This window comes from Aedes aegypti, chromosome 2 (genome assembly GCF_002204515.2).
Source record: "Aedes aegypti strain LVP_AGWG chromosome 2, AaegL5.0 Primary Assembly, whole genome shotgun sequence".
NCBI lineage: Eukaryota > Metazoa > Arthropoda > Insecta > Diptera > Culicidae > Aedes > Aedes aegypti.
Genome location: NC_035108.1, coordinates 316,299,161 through 316,312,975, shown reverse-complemented (window position 1 = coordinate 316,312,975; position 13,815 = coordinate 316,299,161).

The window sequence follows — 13,815 nt, the reverse complement described above, 5'->3', positions numbered from 1 at the left end:
GGTGACCCGTCGGCGTATAAACCTATCTTTCTACTAGATACGACGGGCAAGTTATTGGAGAGGTTGATTCTCAGCAGGCAAGTACCGTATACGGAAGGTGCGGACGATCTGTCCAACAACCAGTTTGGATTCAGGAAAGGTAAATCTACTCTGGACGCTGTACAGTCTGTCGTTCAGACAGCTAAGATCGAGGATAAAAGGAGTGACATCCGTTAGTGCGAGGTTGTCACTCTGGATGTGAAGAATGTTTTCAACAGCGCAAGATGGGAAGCGATAGCCCACGCACTTCACCGCCTCAAGGTACCGGTGCAGATCTGTAAGCTCTGAGGTACTGAGATTGCCCCTTCCGATGGGTGTTAAGATTATTGGCTACGCCGACGATATCAACCTAGTGGTCTAGGCATCTTGAGGTAAGATCGATGACAAGCTCAGCTTTGCTAGCCAAGTTGAATAGGCCTGTAAAAGGACATCTATTGCTGTAACGACGCTTTCGAGGATGATGTCTAACTGCTGTACTTGTCTATCTCTGCTGTACTTGCCAGTAAACGCAAGCTCCTGGCCGGTGTGGCGTTTTCCAAACTGAGTTATGGAGAATCTGATCAAAAGCGCTTAGTAAGAGCCGAAACCTTAAGCGGTTGGGAAGCACGTATAGGATCATGTGTTTAAGAGTACAAGCGCATATCGAACGGTTTCTGAAGAGGCCATGTGCATCATAGCCAAGATGACGCCCATCGGACTCATCATCAAGGAAGATGCTCAATGCTTCAACCGAAGAGGTACCAGAGGAGTTCGCAACGCGTAAAAAGAGATGTTCGTAATGCGTGTAAAAAAGCAACGCTCAGAGGTTGGCAGCAGGAATATGATAAGTCCACTAAAGGTAGATGGACCCATCAGCTAATACCTAATGTGTCAAATTTGTATAAATGAAACCATGGGAAAGTGAACTATTACCTGATGTAGTTTCTGTTAGGGCATGGTTGCTATAAGCAGTACCTGCATAGGTTCAGGCTCTCCTGCGTGCCCCAATTGTGCTGGTGAGGAGGAAACAACGTAGCATGTTGTATTCGATTACCCGCGTTTCATTGTTGTGAGAGATCGCATGCCTGATACATGCGGAGGGACACGACCCTGGAAAACATAATCCAGAGAATGCAGGCTTTGTAAAATTTAACGATCATTGACACACGAGCCATAATTTCATCCCATTTATCTGCCTGCATTCATACAACACGTTCGTGGAAGATAACCAACCATGAAAAATAACAAAACACACACGCACCATCCACTGCTTGGCGCCGATCACTGTGGGTCAACACTTGTAACATTCGATGACCCACTCTCATTCTGATCAAGAAACAGAGGCGAATATTTTCCATTTTCTGTGCTATGTTTGCAACCAAAGGGGTGTTTAATGATCCAATAGATTTAAATTAGGTTGTTAAAGGCTGCATTACCAGAAAATATGAAAGTTATAACCAATTTTATGCAGAACATAAATCACCCGAATGGCTCGATACTGTTGCAGTCTGTGAGAGTTGCTACTCTTGAACTCTTTCGTGCCACGTACCAAACGAGAGAGTGAATGTTTACATTCATAGGGCTCTTCGATTGCGATGTCTAACGAACTGTTTTGGTTCGCGAACTGTTACACTATCCTAATATGGTTCGATCGGCTTATTCGTATCAAAATCCAATCACTGAGAGAATGTGAGTGGATGCCGAGTGCTGAAATGCAGTTACTACGGCTGTCACTCACATTATGCTAGAGTTGCAGTGCCTATGGCGCGCCGACCATGAGTTGGCTGCAGAGGATTAGCCCTGCCGTGGCTGGTCCCTCATAACATAAAGTCAGCTAGGAGATGCAGTTTGCGTAGGCTACTTCTGCTACACGTGTTGTTTAGTGATATATGCACTGGGCACTCCTCGAGGTAATACCGTAAGTTGGCTTCTGGGGGTAAAGGGTCTCAGGCCAAGGCTAATCTATGTGTATTATGTACACAACTTACAGTGTATGGGTTGGTTTCAGTGGGTCGTTGGTGGTGCGACTCTCTGAATTTACTTTTCAGGGGTTTGATAGCAAATTTACTCCAGTAATACCCCTGTTTTTTTTTCTATTTTTATTTTCTTCCAAATTTGCTACGAATAGCTCACATCAATAATTTCTGAGTGTACTCGTGGGTATTTTAACCAACTTAGAGGAGAAAGCCTTTGGCATACTTTGCAATTCCTTGATCAGCTAATTGATGGAGACTTGGTGTGATATAGCTCAAATGCAAAAAAGATCAAGGTGGTTAAGCTAAATTAAATGAAAACTGTGAAGGGCTTCTTGGAAAACAAGAGTTATCATTATTGGTACGAAACCCTAGAAAGACCATATGGTTTTATATATTAAACTAATAAGGAGATTAAAATAAACTTATGAATTCAAGCTTTTAAACTTTGCGGAAAAATCAAGGTCTCGAAAAAATGTAATAACAATTCGAAACGAAATGCCGATGATGTTTGTGTCGAAAGTAGTGAAACCTTTAAAAATCCAACTTCCTGGCCACTAACAGCAAAGAAAAGGGTCATTCCATATCCTAACATTGCAAAATATCAGTCATCTAGCGGAAGGTTATTATTTTATTGTAGAAGGAAACGCAGCACAAAGTTCAAAAGTAGGTAGACAAACCAGAAAACCCATCGCGCATCAGGCAACACATTTTGACGGAGGAAACCTTACAGACGGCCATATCATCTATCATTGGCGCCCATCATGTTCCCGTGAAGTGATCGACGTCGCGTCGCCATCGCAAACTACCACTGCCCGATGGTAATTAAACACCGTCAACCCAACGAACCCTTTACGCACAAATTGCGTGGCGACCGGCGGTTGGTGGATTCCAAATGATCCTATTGAGTTGAACATTTTATACCGCTGGATTAGGCCATCGGTTCCCAACCTTTACGGATGTATGACCTACCAAAGGAAAACAGTAAAAAATTTCGTGGATTTTTCCCAAGTCTGCAATATTTGATACTATCATACCTTACCAAAAAAAAAAGATAAAAATTGAATAGTAGTACCTCAACCATATAGAAGAGGACAAAAAAGTGAAAATTTAAAAAAAATATCGAAATTCCATGGTTTATCAAAAAAAAAAAAAAAATATCTTTAGCTTAACTAAACTTATGGAATTTTACTTATACTAAAACTTATGGATCATTTTCCAAGATGCATTCAAAATTGTAAGCATAAACTAACAAACAAGATTTTTTCGCGATCCCCCATGATATTGACTGACGATCCCCTAGGGGTCGCGACCCACAGTTTGAGAAACTACAGAATAGGCTCATTTTCTCTTTCCCTTTGAGGGCTTCTAACGAACCCATGTGTGTGATTATTATCATCTGTTTCGAAGGATTTCTGCGGAACTTGATCCCCCCGAAGGGAGCACCATAAATTTTACCCGTCAAAGCCAAAAAAAAAGTTGACTCAAATAAGCCCATCACACACGAATGTGCGTAATCTTGGCTTGTGCAAACATTTGCTGGTTACAACAACGGCCTGCTCTTCCAAGAAGATCGCCAATGATTGATTGCTGGACGCATTCTGGGAACTATAAATTATCTAGAGCCTTTTCCTAATGATCTGGAGATGATTCTCAAAACACTGTTTTATGAGGTCCAAATAGGGGGGCACCAGAGGGATGAAGAACTCGTTAAAGGCGACGCATTCATTGCGTCTTGTTGTGTAGTGCTAAATTGACGGGTTCCTTTCCCATGGAGATCGAAATTGGCCATCGAAATCGGACGTTATCGTTCGGTTCGAATCGCACGCACAATCAAAATGACCCTGATGAATAGATCTAATGGACCGACGAACTTTTATGTTGTATGTGCTGCTACTTTTATAACGTATTTGTAAAGGGTAATATAATTGAACTAGTTCAATTGAACATTTGATCGCAATTGCATCTCGTAATTTTGAGTCGAGGACGGGTTTCTTTTGTAATGATCCATAAATGCTATCAAATGGACGTTTATTTTAATTTACATTTCTAGAAAAATTATGAACAATTTGTACTATTAATAGCGTATTTGACATATAAATGTTGTAGTGCTCTTGTGAAGCAGGCTTTTACATAATGAGACTTGTTGTCAAGGCGAAGAAGAATTTCTGGTTATGGAGAGTAATCGAATCAATCGTGCAACCATCATTTACTAAACTGCAGACCGCGAAAACAAACCACATCAACTAATTTGGGAATAGGGACTTACCACCCTCAACATCTTAGATATGTTTTATTTCTTCACCCCCTTTCCTAGCTTACTCGTATAAGCTGTCATTGCAGCCCCAAAGCTGATGATTCATTCGTTCCCCCCGCGTCTCAACGACAATCGAATCATTCCTTATTAGGCAGCTGGATGCGTATCTACTCCTTGTATCTTGCACAGTCCAAACTCCACTTCGACCATACTAAATGCGTGCGCGATACTTATTTTGGCTCCATCACAGCTTCGCACTCGAGCGGCATGGATCAGCAAGACATCTCGCAACTTGGCCTGGCAGCAGAAGATTAGCTAGTTACCACGACGGCGATGGTTGGTGGGTGCGAAGCGGCATCCACAGAGGGAAGAAAAACTCAAGCGTCCTGGGTCACTAACCATGTGACCTTGGAATAGTGTAGAAGAGCCTATACCTAACCTATAGCTGCACGCAGTGGAATGGCATGTCGAAAGCTTCACGGAGGCGGGAGGCGGTCGATGACTTTGAACTTTGTGCGTTAGGCGTCAAGGGACACAGGACAAATTGCAATTTGTGTGCGTTACAGTGTCTGGTGGGCAGCTTATAAGCTAAGTAGGTAGCTGCTTTCATCGAAATCAAAGAAATCTACAGTGCTGTTTTAGAAGGATATCATGTGCATTATCTTGAGCAAGGCATGGTTTTCTTAATTGTGTAGTTGCCTATTTGAGTTCATATTCAAAATAGTGATGGTTTTACATTAGTTAAATAATTTAATTATTAATCCTTCTATTTTCAGTGCGCCTTGAACTCTTATGTAGTGCGTATACAAGTTTTTCCTGCTTACGGGAGTTTTGATACTACCTGAACCAAAAAATCTATCGATAAATGACTGAGTTATTAGCGGTCAAAACCTGACCATTTTTCGTTACATGCTCAATTTTTCGTTTTTCTGAATTGTACCCCCATATGTTGCCGTAAGACGTTATCCAACGTCAAAATATACAGTACTTCTCAGTGCTTCTTTCGAATCTATTCTAGAAAGAAAAAACTTTGTCAGCGGTGTTAGTGTAAGTTAGATCATTGTAATAATACTTAAAATTGTAGTTTACTGATGGTAGTTTGATTTATAACACAGTTATTTTTTGCAAGCTTGACTTGAAACGTGTCACAATTTATCATACCAGTTGTCGTGAAAATCGGTTGTTCCACATGAGATTTCATAGGGATGTCCTCCAGAAAATTTTGCAGGAAATTATGCTAGGCTTTGTTTGGTGAATTTCCCAACAATTACTCTATCAGTTTTTCTGCAGACTCATCCAAGCTCAAGATTCCAGAAGAGATCTAAAGTACATGGGAGTAGCCAAAGGGGCAGAGGAGAGCCGTTGAATTTCACAGAAAATTTTGGAGACTTTTCTGGAAGAATTCCAAGATTGGTTCTGGAATTCCTGAAAGAACTCCGGACGATTTCCTGGAGAAACTGTGGAGTATTTCCAGCAGGAATTCTGAAAATATTCTCATAGAAAATCTTCAGGAATTCCTAGAGGAACCCCGGAATAGATCCTTGGGGAACTCTGAAAAAATTCCTAATGGATCCATGGAGAAAATCCGATGGGATAGCCGGTGTATGTCCAAAAGAATTCCTGCCAAAAATTTTGAAAGAATTTCTGGAAGAACTTTGAAAAAAATCAGAGAAATCCCCGAAGCAACTCTGAAGGAATTCCCGGAGAAACCCTGAAGGAATTCCTGGAGAAAATCCGTATAATTTGCTGGAGGAGCTCCAGATAATTCTCAACAATTCGCCGTTGGGCTCTTGAGAAATTTCGGAGGAAATTCTGGATAAATTCAGAAATATTTCTGAAGGAACTCCGTAGAAATTTCTCGTGCAACTCCTGGCGTTACTGAAAAAATTCCGGATGCATTTCTAGAGGAACTCCGGAGGCGTTTCTGCAGGATCTCTGGAGAAAAGACTTTCCAGGAATTACTGGATGAAATCCAGAGGAGTTTCTGGAAGAACTCTGGAAGAATTCCCGGTGGAAATTCGGAGGAAGTACCGGAAATTGCTCAATGAAATCCAGAGCAATTGCCGGAAGAAACGCGTAACGATTTCTGGAAAAACTGAAGGAACTCTGGAGGAAGAACACGAAGAACTCTAGAGGAATTCCCAGAGAAACACTTGAGATATTCCCTAAGGAACTCTGAAGGACACTCATTTTTAAGATTTTGTGCTAAAGTAAGAACTATAGTACCCTCACAAGACGCGACGCGAGACTGGACACAACACTTATTGTTCTTACAAACATATAAAGGATTTAAACATTTACCTTTTTCGTCGACCGATTTCGGGCTCGATTTTTTCCATCTACAGGACAATGTCCAACCATCGTCCTGTAGATGGGCAACATCAAGCCCTAACCGGTCGACGAAAAAGGTAAATGTTTAAATCCTTAATATGTTTGTAAGAACAATAAGTTTTGTGTCCAGTATCGCGTCGCGTCTTGTGAGTGAACTCTGAAGGATTTCCCGGATGATATGTAAAGAATTTTTCAAAGTAACTCCAGGAGAATTCTTAGTGGAACACCGGAGAATATCCAAGGAATTACTAGAGGAACTCTGAAGAATTCCTGGATAAATTAAAAAAAATAGGAGTGACTCTAGAGGAAATCCGAAAGAATTTCCGGTGGAGCTCCAAAAGAATTTGCGGAGGAAATCTGGAAGAATTTCTGGAGTATCTCAGAACGAATCCATGACGAACTTCGAAAAAATACCATGAGGAACTCTGCACATATTTTTGAAGGACCTCCAAAGGAATTCCCGCAGGGACTGAAGCAACTGCAGGAGGAACTGCGAAATAATTTTTAGAGAAACTCAGAAGAAATTCCTGAAGGAACTATGGAGTAAATCCCGGAGGAACTCTGGAGAAAATTCAGAAGGATCGCCAATGGAATCCCTGATGAAGGAGCTCCGAAGAATTTCTGGATGAAATTCGAGGAATTTCTGAAGGAACATTGAAAGAATTCCTTGAGAAGCCACGGAGGAAATTTGACGGCATTTCCGGTGGAGCTCCGAAAGTATTGCCATAGTACCTACGGAAGGGAAGCCTACCGAAACTGTGCTCCATTGATTTATAAAACAATTCATCTAGCGGGTTTATCAACGATGTCTATAAGAGTTAGTTCGAGATAATTTTTCATGATTTTTCTAACAAATAATTGAAACTTTTAATTACTCGAAGAACAAATCTAGAAATCACTCAAAGATTAGTCAGTGATCGATATAGAATTTATCACTCGTACATATTATAGAAGAATACCTTCAAGGGCACATCAAAAAAATTCTTTAGGAGATAGTACATAAACTTACTTTAGGTTTCCTTAAGTAAATAAAATTCTTGAAATTCCTGCTAATCTCAGAGAATTTACAGGGTGATTACTATATCCTGTCAGTAAAATAAGTAGTCATTGAGAAAAGATGGTTGTATAAATTTTAATTACCAGTGCATATTCAGTTTTGGATATCTATAACATTTGTCTTCGCTATACATAGATAACATAATAGTTTTTTTTACCTCAATTTCCAGCCACATGTGTTGTTTCAGAAGCATTACAGTTAACACGCACGTTATTCATAAGCATATATTTTAAACAAAAAAAAAAACATATTTTTTCGCTTAAATTTTCCATAATCAGTCTTATGCTATTCCCTAGTAAGTCTAAAAGATTGTGGTAACATGCTGTTTCAATCAGGCAAATTTTTCAGCGGAGTTTAGTCAAAAATACATATTTTTGTGTAAAACGTGCGTGCCAAGTGCAATGCCTTTAAAACAACGCATATGACTAAAAACTAAGGTAAATGAAAAAAGATTTAATCTTTACTTTGTCAAAACAAACCTTATAGATGTCCAAAACAGGATGTACATCGGAAATTAAAATTAAAACAAACATATTTTATTAAAGATCATTTTCTTTACTAACAGGAATTAGTAATCAACTTGTAAATTGTTTTCTGAAAAAAATCCTTCTACCCACGTTCCTTGAATTTTTGGAGATATGTTTCGATTCATGGTGATTCGTGAAAATATTTCATTAGTTAACTCTGACAGAATCATAAATAAATACTTGAACAATTATTTATTGAATTGCATGAAATAGAAACCCCAGGGGAGAATTTCCTTAGAACAAAATATTGGGGTTTATTCTACGAGTGACGTGAGGTGAGAATTGTCCATGTGATTTACACAGCGAGGCACTTCACTCGAGTCGAGAATTGTCACCTTGCTATACGACACGTACAATTCTCACCTCACGCCACTCCTAGAATAAGACCAATTATTAAAGCACCAGAAAATACCTGAAAAACATCTTGTAGTTACGTTTGGAGTAATATCCTGTGAAAAATCTGTGGATAATTTCTGGAGAAAACCATCGAAGTATTCTTAAATTAATTTCAAGCTTCTACAGAACCTGGAGAATATGTGGAAATATCAATGTAAAAATTTCTTGAGGAATTGTTGAAGATTTTCTTAGAGTTATTGCTGCATTTAATGTAGAATAAATCGTTAAAAAATTGTGAAAAAAAATACTGAAGTTGTGATCAATGAAATTATTAAATGCATATTCATAGGAATCATTGAAGTTTTAGCATTCCTTAGAGTAGTTTATAGTGTACTCTTTAAAAGAATTTCATAAACATAGATAAAGTAATTTTAAGCGCCTTTTTACGAATTTTTCACAGAGTTCCAGTAGGCGCCTTGTGAGAAATTCCTTGTAATATAGGGTAAGTGTTCCCTTAGTTGTGGGTGTTCCTATAGTTGCGGTAGTGCCGTTTTCACTGATTTTATTACATTAGCCACAGAACTGACACTACCAATGGACGTATTGGCTTGTTGATACACGGAATAGTTGAAAAGAGCGTTCAAATTGCTTTAAAACTGACGAAATATTACTAAAATTGCTAAAATTGTTCTCGCTTGTACCAAAAGTTACGGTAAAGTGTACCTATAGTGGAGGATCCCATAAGAAAACCACGGATACCGCAAAATAAACCGCAACTAAAGGAACAGCGTACCAATAGTGGAGGTATTATTTTTCACTGAAATGCCGTGGATTACTGCGATGAAATCATTTTTCTCATTAGGTCAATGGTCATTACTTCCCGTTACAACATTAACATGAACATTAATTGCGCTTCTTGAATTTAGACGGTTAAATGAAGTTCAATAGTGCTTAGTACCTCCACTATTGGTACATCTACCCTATAACTTGTAGTAACTTTTGAAAAACTCTAGGAAGCATTCATGGATATATTTTCGGAAGAATTGGTGACGATATTACTGAGAAATTTCTTTTAAACACATGTATTCAGAGTATCCAGAACAATGTCCTAAAGCTTTCTAAATGATTATTTAAATATTGCTTTGATAAGTTCGGTTTAAGATACCCGTGGTTTTGCTGTAAAGAATTCCAGAAAAATAGAATGTTTATGGCAAGTGTTTGCAGAATCTGTGGTGGTTTTTGGGCGAAACCAAAGCCAGGCAGCAGGCTGGTGAGATTTTTCACATACTCCTATATTTTTAACTACTAGAATTCTTGAAAAAGTTTTTATTGAAGCAATTATTCCATGAGACATTCTTTGGGGAATTAAGGTAGGATTTCGAGTACTGGTTTGGTCAATTTGGTGCTATTTTTTTTTATCTATGACCGAATTGGCTGGTTGGAACGGCAGGCGGATTGGATGCGAAATTCCCGAAGTCGCAGTACCCGTACCGCCGTAGTCCATCATCGTTACGGAAATTCCGTTTAGCGTCGCACTTCCCCTTCACATAGAACATCTTCATCTCCTTACGCTCGGTGACACATTCCCGGCAGACGCCTTCAGTTGCGTTCATCTGGGATGTTTAACTCCATCTGCTGCCGGCAGTAAACGGCAAAGTTTAAACTACAGATAAAATTTTGCTCCCTGGTTTAAACACTGCACTACGATTTGCACCGCTGGCATTCTCCTTTTTTTGGAAACACCAGATAGCCAAAACAAAAACATACTTTTGACAGAGTAAAAGCTATGTTCGAATTTCGAACTTACTCTGAGTAAGGTATTGTTTTATTCATACGGTTTTGAGTAAATGCTCAGGGAATTTACTTTGTTCAAATCGGCTTGAGCATGAGCAAGTTCTTGGTTTTATTCATACGACCTAATCAAGATCTCACCATCTCTCATTTGACGATTCTCTCAACAGCCACCAATATCTTGAGTGTCATATTTTACGGAATTCAAAAAAGATCTGCTAAGTTATCTTTAAACAAATTCTTCCAGGAATTCATCAGAGAACGTGACAAAAAAAATTGGATAATGGATTGCTCCATATATTCCTAAGGAATTCCTTCTCAGGTTTTTCTAAATGTTTTTCTTGCGATACTTCAAATATTCCATACATGATCACTCCAAGGTTTATTCCAGAAACTGTTTCCCGGAATACCCCGAATTTCTTCAGTCTTTAGCAATAACTCAAGGTTTTTGTTTGGGAGTATATCTCTGTAGCGATACCAAAACTTTCTTCAAAACACAAGGCTCTATGATTTTTTTCAAAAGTTCTATTAAAGAATTTACAGAGAAGTTTATAGGGATTCTTACAATAATTCGCCCAAGATAACACCTTCGAAAACTCTTCTGCATACTTTTGAAATATTTTTTTTATGGTTTAACTCTCTAACTCGGACATGTCCGATTAACCTGGAATTCCACTTTAGGAATATATATTTTAAAGAATCACTTTAGTATTTTCTTATTCCTTGGTATTGAATATTGGTTAGTTATTGGTAATTGCTTGAGATTTATGAACAACTTCATGAACTCCTTCAAGGATTCATCAAAAAGTTCAAATTCTTCATTTTTTTTGTATATATTCTTGATGAAATTTAACATTACACTCAAAAATGTGTCCAGGAATACCTATTAAAACTTCTCCAAGAACTCTTTTAAAGACTATTCCAGAAATTTCCAACCCGAAGTAATTTATTTTAAATAATTTGGATACAATCGTAGAAATTTCTTCAGGAATACCTTTTGAGCTAGAAAAAGTTTTTATGAGTACCGTAAATTCGGGTGTAATTGATCAGTAGGGTGAAATTGATCACCGTGTCACGCGATTTTATTTCTTACTAATAGTGCACCAAATTCATTGCAACCTATAGTAAATGAACGGTGTTTGTCATAAATTATGTTTATTTGTGTATAGTGAAGTTTTTTGTGCCACAGAATGTTCATTTTTATGAAAATAATGTAAAATTCCAGAAACAAGTTTGGTGTGAAATTGATAGCTATCCATAAATTTCTAGTTCTGAACAAGGAGTTGGACATGGTGTAAACCTGAATGTTTGTGAGGATACTAAAAATATATCTCCAAAACAGATTTTACTATCAAATCTCTTACCAATTTGCTAGCTTTGTTGAAAAATTTGATTTTCTTCTACAAAGTAGAGATATCCTTTGGAAATTGCCTACTTTTAGGCGTTTTTGCAGTATTCTTGAAATTTAATTATTGATTATTTCCATAAATATTGTCTCATAAGAATTTGGGAAGCATATTTGAATTCAGGAGGCCCAAATTAAGTTTGTAATCTTAATTTCAAAACAAACAATAATCACATTGACAAGTGATCAATTTCACCCCGAAATGGGATTCCACGATTTTTAACTTTAGAGCTGATTTTTGGCACTAATATCACATTTGTTAGAAAATTACGGTGCATGAGCCAATGAGGTTCACCGTCGTACTTGTTTTCCTGCATTTAGTTGTATGGTATTGATAAAATTTTAGAAATAATACCAAGAAAACAGTGAAAAATGATCAATTTCACCCGAAATTACGGTACCTCCCACAATTGTAATTTGTATAGGAATCTCTGCTGTATATATTTTCGAGCCTTCTCTAAAGAGATTCAATAACAATTTCTGCAGTAAGTTCTCTAGGCAGGTTTTTTGGAATTTTGTCAGAGATTTCTACAGTCCTCCCTGCAGTTTTCATAAAAGTTCTGCGTATTATCTTCTTAGATTGCGGAATCTTTAAGAGTTCCTTTGGAAAAAATAATTTTAGAATTGATTCGCGCAATAATTGATCCTGTAGTTTCTCTAGAGAAAAATCCAATGACATGTAGGGATTTTTCCTAATCATTACACAGATGCATTAGAAATTGTTTCAGAGATTTTTCAGGATATCATCTCATGCGTCCTTCAGGGTTTACTATCATATATCCATGAATGCCTCTTGGAACACACTTAGGACTTCCTCTGCATGATTCATTGGATTTTTCCAGAATACTGCTTTTAGGCTTCAAAAGTTTCTGCAGAGATATTCTTTAAACAAAATGTGGATAGATCATTGGAAGAGTCCCTGAAAGAATTTCTGGAATATTTATAGAAAGAATGCTATAAGAAACTCCTCGATAAAGTTTTGGAACATTCTATATGTGAAATGAGGGGGGATTTTTTTTTCAAATTAAATGTTTTAGGCAAAAAGTGTAAATATGTTGTGAATGACAATCGTTTTGCATGCAATTCGTAAATATGTTTTTGTGGTCGCTCGCCCCTCTCTCATGGAAATCCTGACTACGCCCACTTACACTTATCACTAATTTATCGAATTTTCCATCAATGATATCTTTAAGATTTCATAAAAAAAACTATTTTTTTTTTCAGCGGTTTCCACCAATTATTTCTGAAAAAATCCTCACCATATCCTTGGAAAAATCCTAGATAAATCCTATAAGAATTATCTGAGCAATTTGTTGTGAAATTTGATGAGGGTATTTAAGGTGATTATATAATGAAGCCACACCTCCAATTTTCAAGAGCACAGTACTCAAGAATCAAACAGCGCTCTGCGTTGAAAATCTATCCCATTGATCACCACCAGCAAGCAAACATTTTGATTGGTTTTCAACGCGAACTGTTGTCAGATTCTCTCGTCTTGTGCACTTGAAAATTCAAAGTTTGGCTTCGTTTTATAATCACCTTAATCTGGTTGAAGTCTGAAGAAAATCAAAACACATGTACAGTAAACTCTTCCTTACTTGATATTTCGTATCTCGTATCGAGTTAGAGAACCATAGTAAAAGTTAGTTTTCATGGCTACTTCGATGGCAGAGCGTTAATGATTAACGGATCGCAATGATTGAATAAGTTATAAATAATTAAATTCAATTTGATCATGATTAACGATAATGATTAAAATTTTGGAAGTCGTGATTCGAGTTGAAAATTCACCTGTTGTAGTTTACTGTAAATTCGAGTTGAAAGTTTACCTTCACCTGTTATTGAGAACGAACGAAAATTTAGTTTCCTTCGAATAAAAATAACATTATAGAAGAGTTTTAGAGTTACCATAATGACATAATGGTATGACATAACAATTTTCTAAACTCAAAAGGGATAAAAATTAGGAATAGAATTAATAGGTTGGATCCAACAACATGAATTAACGTTATTGTTTGAATTATTAGATTTTATAGCAAAAATCATTAAAAAAACTGGTAATTCTCAAAATTTTACCTAGGTTCCATATATGACCGAGTATACTCTACTACATCTAAACA